General features: G+C 45.2%; 1 pseudogene; it reads right to left on the reverse strand.

Annotated features, from left to right (window-relative positions):
• Positions 1–6,969: 6,969 nt before the first annotated feature.
• Positions 6,970–9,690, reverse strand: LOC119361240 (annotated as a pseudogene).
• Positions 9,691–10,387: the final 697 nt, after the last annotated feature.

The raw sequence follows: 10,387 nt of genomic DNA on the forward strand, positions 1-10,387 counted from the left end.
CGCGGGACATCGGGCGAAACAGATCCCATAAACCTGTACCGTAAACTTTTCTTTTTCTTTTTGCTCCTCACGCTTCTTCTTCCCCCGAACGTACGTATGGACAGACTCGAACTCCGTCCGGCCAGAACGGCGAGCTCGCTGCTCGTGTGCGGCATCGCGAAAAACGGCTTTACATGATCCTCCAAAAACAGCTGAAAGCCTCCATATATGATGGATGGGAGCTCAAATATAGGGGAGTCTGCAATTTATTTACGGGATATGCTATTTTACAGGATCTATTCTGGGCATTTTTTTCACCTTGTACCGTAAATGCAAAGGTTGCTATTTTACGGGATCTATTCGGGTTGTTTTTTCCAGCTTGTAGCGTAAATACAAATGTTTGACCGCTTTTACGGGATCTGCTAAAGATGCTCTTACAATTCCAGACCTACCATTTTGTCTGCTAGACATGCTCTTACAATTGCAGACCTACCATTTTGTCTGCTAGACATGCTCTTACAATTGTAGACCTACCATTTTGTCTGGGAATGTTCTGTGAGAAGCGAAGGAGGTGGCATGTGGTTTTTGCCTTGTTTTGCAATGAAAGCTGTTGTAGATATGAGAAGTATGTTTTCAAACAACAGCTTGGTCGTATCACCCCTTTGGAAACCTCCTCATAAGACAAAAGTTAATTTCCTCTAAAAACTTCCTATACGATTCTGGCAACAAATAGATAAATTGCACTTTCCTTCCTGCTCAGAGCACAAAGCTGCATCAATACCTAAGTTCTGTCACGGACAGATAAACTGCCCAAAGTGGCAAAATGACTACACATGCATTATAGAAACAAGTTCCCACAATAACAAACAAAAAACAAGTTTATATAGTAGTCCATCCGTAACTTAATACTCCCTCCGTCCGGAAATACTTGTTATCAAAGTGAATAAAATGAGATGTATCTACATGTATTTTAGTTCTAGATACATCCCTTTTTGTCCATTTTGATGACAAGTATTTTCGGACGGAGGGAGTATAAGATGTTTTTTTACACTATAACAGTGTCAAAACGTCTTAATATAGTGTCAAAAAACGTCTTAAATTAAGTTAGAGAGGGAGTAACAAACTATTGAAGAGTGCACTCGGCACAGAACACTTGTGAACAGATATAGATATGTATTCTCAGAGTTAAATGTACACGATTTTTTTTCAATCATTTATACAGGTACAAAAAAAGGGAGCCAAGCTAAATTGTGTGTACAAATTACACTTCAAGGAATGGTTATGGCGGCAGGGGATTTTAGTACAGAATGTCACGGTTTGAAAGTTTTTCGTGATGCTTACACATTACTTATACCAACTTGCAGCGGGTGAGCTCCTTCTACATTGCTTGCTTAGACTGCTCATAGTGAGAGTAACATAGGTAGTAACATGCATACCACATAGGCAAGAAATATGATGTGGCAAATAATTAATGAGGAGAGATGCAAATGGAGTAACATAATATGTTACCATCACATAGCGGTTTCCAATGTAAAATGAATCTACAAAGTAATAAATGAAGTGCTCTATGTTACCACATCTATGACACTACCCACTATAGAGGTAGTAACATAAACTAGTAACATATGCATGTTACTAGTTATGCATGTTACTAGTCTAAGTTACTCCCCACTACAACCAGTATAACAAAATTGCGTAGAAGGCTGTCAGAAAATCTGTGCAAAACCATAATACTAGTAACAATTAGAGGACAAGGGAGTTTCTATCCCACACCTAGATCAACCAAGTCATAAAATTTCAGCGTACCAAAATAAAACACACTTTAGTTCCTCTCCTTCGCCCTACCATTATTCCTTCATCATTTCAATCAATCCCTGTGACCAGGCCCCCACTCTGGAAGGAAGCTGAGACAAGGCATCTGTTATATATATATATATATATATATATATATATATATATATATATATATATATATATATATATATATATATATATATAGCCATGTAGCCTTTTGTTTTTACCACATTGTATGAGGAGTTTTCTGCATATTACCTGCACCTGTACATGTATATATATTGGCCTATGGCCCCATGGTAATACAAGTTGCTTTCTTAACATGGTATTAGAGCTAGGTTAATTTTTCCTGCACGTTGCAACTCGTGCTATCAATCCCCAGCCGCCTTCCTCGATCTCCCGATTGAAGTCCATGTCGATCGGATCGATCTCCTCCCCACCCGGCCCTCCCGATCAGCCTTGCTGTCGATCTCCAGCAGGCCCCCTCCCGATCGGATCTCCCAGCCGGCCCCTCCCGAGAGGATCGCTCCCGAGCGGATCGCTCTCCAGCTGGCCCTTCCCGAGAGGATCGCTCCCAATCCGGCCCTCCCGAGCGGATCGCTCTCCAGCCGGCCTCGCTTGACGCTGCTCCCAGCTGCAGTCTCGTTCCCAGCCGGCTCCAAGCGACGCAGGGCCCTGATCTCCTGCTCCCGCTGATCTCTGCCTAAAAAAATGTCTTCTGCATCGGGCTATGTTGCTGTCCCTCGCTGTCCGGTGATCTTCGATGGTACTAACTACACCGAGTTTAATGGCTTCATGCGCATTCACATGCGTGGCATCCGTCTCTGGGGTGTTCTTTCTGGCGAGGTCTGCTGTCCGCCACGTCCGGTTCCTCCGGTTGCCCCTACTCCGCCGACTCCACTGGTTCTTCCTACGGATGCTAATCAAGCCGCCAAGGATGCGGCTAAGCTTGCTGATGAGTCTGCTGATCGTGCTTATGATGAGAGGGTTTTGGCTTATGAGGAGGCTCTTCAGACATATCATGGTGCTCTGTCAATTTACACCCAGTGGCTTGATGATGATGCTCGTGCTGCAGCTGTTCTCACTGCTAGTGTTCTGCCTCAATTTGCTTTTGAGTTTCTGGGTCTTCCTACTGCCTTTGAGATGTGGACCTGTCTTCATCAGCGTTATGAGCCCTCTGATGATGCCTTATACCTTTCTGTGATCCGTCAGGAACATGCTCTTCAGCAGGGTGACTCTACTGTTGATGACTTCTATGCACAGAGTTCTGCTATCTGGCGCCAGCTTGATTCTCTCCGCAGTGCTGGTTGTCGTACTTGTCCCTGTTGCCAGGCTGTCCAGGCCAATTTGGAGTTTCATCGCGTCTACGAGTTCCTGTCTCGGCTCCGTAAGGAGTTTGAGCCCCGGCGTGCTCAGTTGTTTGCTCGTGGCCGTATTTCTCTCATGGAGGCGCTTTCAGAGATTCGTGCTGAGGAGACTCGCTTACGTGGTGCTGGTTTGCTGGAGGTTCCCTCTGTGCTCGCTACTCGGGCTTCTTCCACTCCACCTGCTGCACCGACCCCTTCTCGCTCGAGTGCTCCACCGCTCTTGCCCACTCCTTCTGGAGGCTCAGGTCGCCCCCGTCCACATTGTGACTACTGCAACAATGATGGTCATATTGAGTCCCAGTGCTACATGAAGCGGAAACACCCGCGCAAGGCGCGATCATCATCTTCAGGGACTTCGTCATCTACCTCGACAGCTTCAGCTATTGCTTTGACTGAGCAGGATATTTTGAGACTTAAGCGTCTGCTTGCGGCTTCAGGTTCTTCCTCGACGGGTACTGCTGGTTCTATGACTGATGCTTCCCGCACTGAGCAACCGCCCTTTACACAGTCAGGTACATCCCCATGGGTTCTGGACTCTGGAGCTTCTTTTCATATGTCTTCTCATTCTTCCACTTTGTCCTCTCTTCGATCGCTGGATTCTCCTGTTCATGTCTTCACTGCTGATGGTACTCCACTTTCTGTTGCTAGTAGAGGCCATCTTTCCACTCCTTATTATGTTCCTGATGTTGCTCATGTTCCTCGACTTACCATGAATCTGTTTTCTGCTGGTCAACTTACTGATTCTGGTTGTCGTGTCATCCTTGACGTTGACTCTTGTTCTGTCCAGGACCGTCGCACGCACACTCTGGTTGGGGCTGGCCCTCACCGCCGTGATTCTCAGGGTCTTTGGGAGTTGGACTGGCTTCATGTTCCTTCTCCTGCTACCACCATCGCTAGTTCCTCCGTTTCAGTCGCCTCCGTTACTGGTTCCTTCAAGCAGTGGCATCATCGACTTGGTCATCTTTGTGGTTCTCGGTTGTCGTCTTTAGTTCGTCGAGGTCTTCTGGGGTCTGTCTCAGGAGATGTCTCTTTAGAGTGTCAGGGTTGTCGTCTTGGCAAGCAGATTCAGTTACCATATTCACATAGTGAGTCAGTGTCTAAGCGTCCTTTCGATTTAGTTCATTCTGATGTATGGGGTCCGCCTCCTTTCGCTTCGAAAGGTGGTCATAAATACTATATTATTTTCATAGATGATTTCTCTCGTTACACATGGCTTTATTTCATGACTTCTTGTAGTGAGGTGTTGTCTATTTATAAGCGTTTTGCTGCCATGGTTCATACTCAGTTCTCTTCACCCATTCGTGTTTTTCGTGCTAACTCCGCTGGCGAGTATATCTCTAAGATATTGTGTGGTGTTCTTGCTGAGCAAGGAACTCTCTCTCAATTCTCTTGTCCTGGTGCTCATGCTCAGAATGGTGTGGCTGAGCGAAAGCATCGACATCTTCTTGAAACGGCTTGTGCATTGATGATTGCTGCCTCTCTCCCGCCTCATTTTTGGGCTGAGGCCGTCTCCACCTCCACCTATCTTATCAATATACAGCCTTCCGCTGCTCTACAGGGTGGTGTTCCTTTCAAGCATCTTTTTGATCGTTCTCCTGATTATTCGATGCTTCGCTTGTTTGGTTGTGTTTGCTATGTTCTTCTTGCCCCTCGCGAACGCACCAAACTTACCGCTCAGTCTGTTGAGTGTGTCTTCTTAGGCTACAGTGATGAGCATAAGGGCTATCGTTGTTGGGATCCTATCGGTCGTCGGATGCGTATCTCTCGAGACGTGACTTTTGATGAGTTTCGTCCATTCTACCCACGCCCATCTTCCTCGACTTTTTCAGTGGAGGATATCTCTTTCCTCACTTTTCCTGATTCACCTATCACCCCTATCGAGCCTATGCCTATTCGTTCCACTCCCTCTGCTTCTCCACCTCTAGTCGATTTGCAGTCACCCTCTTCCCCGGTCTCCTCGCCTAGCATGTCACCGGATTCTACACCTTCATCTCCGGTGACTTCTTCATCGCTACCCCCCGATTCTACCTTGGCGATTCCTCCTTCTATTGTTCCATCTTTTCCTCAGCATTACACTCGTCGTTCACGACCTGTGGATGCCTCTGTGGATGAGTCGTCATCTTCCTCTCAGCCTACTTATGGCTTGCGTTCTCGGCCTCGTCCGCCTGTTGATCGCTTTGGATTTCCCACCGCTGGTGCTGCTGTCCTTGAGCCGACTTCTTATCGTCAGGCTGTTGTTCATCCTGAATGGCAGTTTGCGACGGCAGAGGAGATTGCTGCTCTTGAACGCACTGGTACCTGGGATCTTGTTTCTCTTCCTCCCGGAGTCTGTCCCATCACTTGTAAGTGGGTCTACAAGATTAAGACTCACTCCGATGGTTCTCTTGAGCGTCACAAAGCTCGTCTTGTGGCTCGTGGTTTTCAACAGGAGCATGGTCGTGATTATGACGAGACTTTTGCTCCTGTGGCCCATATGACCACTGTTCGTACACTTCTTGCCGTTGCCTCTGCACGCCACTGGTCTATATCTCAGCTTGATGTTAAGAATGCCTTTCTTAATGGTGAGCTACGTGAGGAGGTGTACATGCAAGCCCCTGATGGCATGGTATGTCATCTTCGTCGCTCTCTCTATGGCCTTAAGCAAGCCCCCCGCGCCTGGTTCGAGCGTTTTGCCTCTGTGGTCACTGCCGCTGGTTTTTCAGCAAGTGCTCATGATCCAGCATTGTTTATTCACCTTTCTCCTTGTGGTCAGACTCTTCTTCTTCTCTATGTTGATGACATGATCATCACTGGGGATGACCCCAAGTATATTGCCTTTGTAAAGGCCCGTCTTAGTGAGTAGTTTCTTATGTATGATCTTGGACCTCTTCGCTACTTTCTTGGGATTGAAGTCTCTTCTACCTCTGATGGCTTTTTTATATCTCAGGAAAAGTATATCCAGGATCTTCTTGCTCGTGCTGCTCTTACTGACGAGCGCATTGTTGAGACTCCTATGGAGCTCAATGTTCACCTCTGTGCTACTGATGGTGATCCTCTCCCTGACCCGACGCGTTATCGTCATCTCGTTGGCAGTCTTGTCTATCTAGCTGTCACTCGTCCGAACATCTCTTATCCGGTTCATATTCTGAGTCAGTTTGTCTCTGCTCCCACATCGGTTCACTATGGTCATCTCCTTCGTGTTCTTCGATATCTTCGGGGCACGATCTCTCACCGTCTATTCTTTCCTCGCTCCAGTTCTTTGCAGCTTCAGGCCTATTCGGATGCTACGTGGGCTAGTGATCCTTCCGATCGCCGTTCACTTTCTGCTTACTGTGTTTTTCTTGGCGGTTCTCTCATTGCCTGGAAGACGAAGAAACAGATTGCAGTTTCCCGTTCGAGTGCAGAGGCTGAGTTGCGAGCAATGGCTCTTTTGACAGCAGAGGTGACTTGGTTACGGTGGTTACTTCAGGATTTTGGTGTTTCTGTCACTACACCGACTCTGCTATTATCTGACAGTACAAGTGCTATTAGCATTGCGCGCGATCCTGTGAAGCATGAGCTCACCAAGCATATTGGTGTTGATGCTTTCTATGTGCGCGCTGGTGTGCAGGATCAGGTTATTTCTCTTCAGTATGTGCCTTCCGAGTTACAGTTGGCGGATTTCCTGACGAAGGCCCAGACTAGAGCACAACATGGCTTTTATCTCTCCAAACTCAGTGTTGTTCATCCACCATGAGTTTGAGGGGGGGTGTTAGAGTTATATATATAGCCATGTAGCCTTTTGTTTTTACCCCATTATATGAGGGGTTTTCTGCATATTACCTGCACCTGTACATGTATATATATTGGCCTATGGCCCCATGGTAATACAAGTTGCTTTCCTAACAACATCAATTCCTGCCTTGGTCACACTTTTATCCTTTGTGTCCCAAGAACTATAAGAAAGAAAGAAAAAACCAATCAATGAGTATATGACCTATGATTGTACTGCATAGACTATAACCAAACAAAAAAAGAAGGCATGCGTACCTTGTCTTGATCTTGCGGTGGTCCTTGCACACACCTTCGGTGAAGTCAACTAGAGCCATCGCTACCTTCAACCCAGACTTTTGGTCATTTATACCACCCAATATGCCATGGTAAGCCTTAAATATCCCCTCTCTAACCTTGTTACCATGATCCTTATCCTGTGACTTCAACTCAGCAGCTACTCTAAGCTTCTCCATAACTGGAGGCACGTACTTCTCAAATTTCTCACCAATAGCAAGAGCAATCTGTCCAAAGCTCGATAAAATTGAAGGTTGAAGTGTCGATTCTACGATACCTTGGTAGAGAACTTCCATAATATGATCATACGACGGCACCACTTCTTCCTCTTTTCCCAAGACACGGCAGATATCACACATCACTTCTAAATAAACTTGGGAGAGCCGCTTCACATTAAAGTACTGTAGCAGGATAGGCATGTGTTGTACAAACTCACCACCAATTGCATGAGCAAGAGCACCAATGGCAAGGGCTGCTCCATCACGTGCACTATTACTGTCACTGGTTAAGACAATGCACAATAGGAGCAATACACACTTAGCAGACCCATTAAGTGTAAATGCCACACGGGTCGCCAAGTATCTAGTGCCAAGCCTCCGGATTAAGAGTTCTAGTAGACCACACAGCAAAACCTCAAGAAGGCCACGGTTCTTCCTCTCAACGGATGAAACTGCTTCACCTTGACGATTAATCATGATGTTCAATCTCGTAAAGATTTGAGACATTAAGCCTCCTACAGCCCTGCAAACTTCTAATTCTTCAATGTTGCAAACTCTCACAATCTCACTCAGTGCTTCATAAGCAGATGTACATGCTGGAAGCCTAAAAGGGTTCTCCTTAGTAAGTTCTGAAGCACAAAGAAGAGCATCAATAAGAGGCTTAACAAAAGGTGAAAGCTCGCATGACTTTGCATCTTCTCCATAACCCCTCGCAAGAAAATATAGAGCTCTATACACTTCAATGGACACTTGAGGGACATCTTTGCTCCTCTCTATCAAGACGGCCATGATCCCAGGAAGGCCCCCCTCATTTCTGATGATTCTATTTGCACCCACAAGCTCAAACATCCTCCCAAGAGTCCATGCAGCCCTGCCTCTTACACCTTTCTCAGGATCTTTCATCATGTCAAGCAACAAATGAACTACAGGAGCAAGTTGCTTGACAGAGGGACCTTCAAGGATAAAAGCTAATGGAAAAATGGCTACCATGCGACTATGACAATGTGGTCCACTGATGTTGCACTCACAAATTGCATCACAAGCGGGACAACTGCATCCTTCATAGTTCTAGCGGCGAGGCCTAGGCATGTCATATAAATGCCTTCCAGTCTCATCTCCCTCTTCTCCCCAAATGTCCTCAAGATTTGCTCCCTCTTGTTCCACATTTTCATCTCCCTCTTGTTCCTCACTCATGGAAATGTTCATGTCCTCTAAATTATCATCTCCCTCTTGTTCTGCACCCATGGAAATGTCCTCTTGTTTTAAATCTTCCTCTTCTTTTAAGTAAGTTTCTAGCAGAAGTGGAACAAATGAAGAGAGAGGACCAATAAAGTTAGAGGTCTCTTGTTCTTGTTCTTCTTCTAAATCTTCTTCTTCTTCTTCTTGGTAATCAACCTCTTGTTGGCAAATAGTGCTCCACAACTCAATAGATTTGACTTTAAGTGATTCCACATCTCCTTTCAAAGCTTGGGATGTAAGACTTAGTATGATTTCCTTGTACGGTTCTAAATTGGCATGATATCTGGATGCAATTGCAACAAGGCACTCAAATGCCACCTCTTTGATCTCAGTTTCGTTGGATTCAGCCGCATCACAAACTACAACCACTACCGAATTTCTGCCAGCATGGTCTTTAAACCGAGCAACAACATCAACCTAAAGAACGTTGAGTAGAGCTTTAACCACTGCCAGACGGACTTGAGAACTTAGCTCTCCTACATGGTTCTTCACTGCATTTATGACACTGGCCTTAACAAGACCCCCTTGATCCCCCTTGAGAAGGTAAGGGGACCCCTCAAAGACATACTCCAAAACTTCTAGAGTTGCTTCCTTTAGTGAAGAAGATGGCCCTGCCATGTTGTCCACTAATTTGCGAATGAGGTCCTGCCATTGATTCCTCGGTATCTCAATGCATGCAACCCTTGCAATAATTTTTGCAATAACTTTCGACGAGGGGCGCCTTGAATCAGATTGCCTTGAATCAGATTCTAGTGCCATGAGCAAATTCTCCTTGATCTTTGATCGAATAGATGGATCGAGGTTGAGCCATTGTAGAGCTGGTAGATCCTTGAGTGCGTCCTTGAGTGTTGGATCCCTTGATTCCAAGGAGTTCTTCAGGATGATGCCAGCAAGTGTCCTAGTCTCTTCTAGATTCCCCTCCCTCAAGAGATGAGATGATAAATGTAGAAGAAAGTTGGGAAGATCAAGACCATGGAGCTGCTTTAGCTTCCCTTCTGCTATTGACCGTATATTGTCATCAAGAAAGCATGTGCGAGAACATCACTAATATCAGTTGATTCATCCATATCGACTGTCCTGGGCAAGTCCTGGGCAAACATCAAACATTAGAACTTGTCAGATAGGGGGGTGGGGGTGGGGGTGGGGTGGGCCGGGGGGAGCAACAAATTAACACCCCAAAATAAGGTATCTAAGAACCACACAAGGACCAAATGGATGGAGAAATTTTGCAAATTTAACTCAACAATCACCATTCTCTATCAACAATCAAAACTTTTACATGACATAGCCTCTCCTTCTTTAGATCTAGCCCTACATTGTCTATAAGATAGAATTAGGCATGAATAATCATAAAGAGAGTTTTAAGACAACCTAACAAATGTTTTGAATATTGTAGAACAAAAACATCTTGCATGTAAAGAATGGGGGCACAACACAACAGATGCATCATAATTAGCCAAAGCCTTAGCTTTTATTTAAGTGCACCTTCAAGTCCCTTTTTCTATGACAAAGAGTATAACTAATTTTCAGAAAACATTTCCATGGTTGCAAATATTCATATAGAACTAATTGTCAAGTAGAAGAACATATAACCATAGTTTGCAGTAAGAAACAAAAAATTACATTCAAATCAGTCAATCAACAACAGTCACAACGAGCAGGAATCAAGTTGTAAATCATAGTTAAGTCATATAAACCCTGAGACATGAAACACAGAAAGCAGTTGGATAAAAACAAAGAGCATCAGGCTACACTTTCAGTGGT

This window comes from Triticum dicoccoides, chromosome 2B (genome assembly GCF_002162155.2).
Source record: "Triticum dicoccoides isolate Atlit2015 ecotype Zavitan chromosome 2B, WEW_v2.0, whole genome shotgun sequence".
Classification (NCBI taxonomy): domain Eukaryota; kingdom Viridiplantae; phylum Streptophyta; class Magnoliopsida; order Poales; family Poaceae; genus Triticum; species Triticum dicoccoides.